Source organism: Myotis myotis, unplaced genomic scaffold (assembly GCF_014108235.1).
Source record: "Myotis myotis isolate mMyoMyo1 unplaced genomic scaffold, mMyoMyo1.p scaffold_m19_p_12, whole genome shotgun sequence".
Classification (NCBI taxonomy): domain Eukaryota; kingdom Metazoa; phylum Chordata; class Mammalia; order Chiroptera; family Vespertilionidae; genus Myotis; species Myotis myotis.
In genome coordinates, this window is record NW_023416316.1 from 65,040,730 (window position 1) to 65,041,589 (window position 860).

Here is an 860-nt window from a genome sequence, read left to right on the forward strand (position 1 = left end):
TCCTCACTCGAGGATATTTTTCCCTTGAAATTTAGAGAGAGAGGAAGGGAGGGTGTGAGACAGAGAGAGAGAAACATTGATGTGAGAGAGACACATCGTTTCTGGGATCGAGCCTGGGATCGAGCCTGCAACTGAGGTAAGTAAGTAGGTGCCCTTGACCGGAATCGAACTTGGGACCCTTCAGTTCGCAGGCCGATGCTGTAGGCACTGAGTCAAAGCAGCTAGGGCAAAACTTGAACTTATATGTGCTTGCTTTGCCAGTGCATATAATAAATGCAACAATACAGAGAAGAATAGCATGGCTCCTGGGCAAGGATGACTTGCAAATTCATGAAGCATTCCATCATTTTTAATTTAAAAAATAATAACGTTTATTAATTTATTAAAAGCATTTTTTTAAAAGTGACCTTCCTGCAGTGGTCCAGCTATCAGCTTCCTTCCCTTGCCCTAGTTAATGGAGCCGGGTTGGTAAGAAGTCAAGGCCCACATGCCCTCCAACCAGAATGGGAATCAGAGTGGGGGCGCTCCTGCTGCCAGATGCTCTTTCTAAAATGTGAATGTGATGATGAGGTTCCCCTGTGCAACACCATTCGGTGATTTCCTATTGCCTTTCAGATAAAATCACATCCCTGCTGTGTGGCTACAGGCAAGTTATTAAACCTCTCTCTGGCTCAATTTCCTCCTCGATACAATGGTGATAATAATCGTGAGGGAACCATATGTAAAGCACTTAGCACAGAGCTAATGAATGCTCAGTATTAGTATTATGGATGCTATCTCACCAGCCATGCTCCTTCTCATTCCCCTTGTGCTCTGCTTTGCAGCCGCCCTGGACAATGAGCTCCTCAAATCTCCCCAAA

The 860-nt window shown here is 45.0% G+C and overlaps 1 non-coding gene across 1 annotated transcript; it reads left to right on the forward strand.

The window, feature by feature from the left end:
* Window positions 1–247: 247 nt before the first annotated feature.
* On the forward strand, window positions 248–350 carry LOC118667858. Its single transcript, XR_004971434.1, has one exon. It is a non-coding gene; the product is annotated as a U6 spliceosomal RNA (small nuclear RNA).
* The last annotated feature ends 510 nt before the right edge of the window (window positions 351–860 follow it).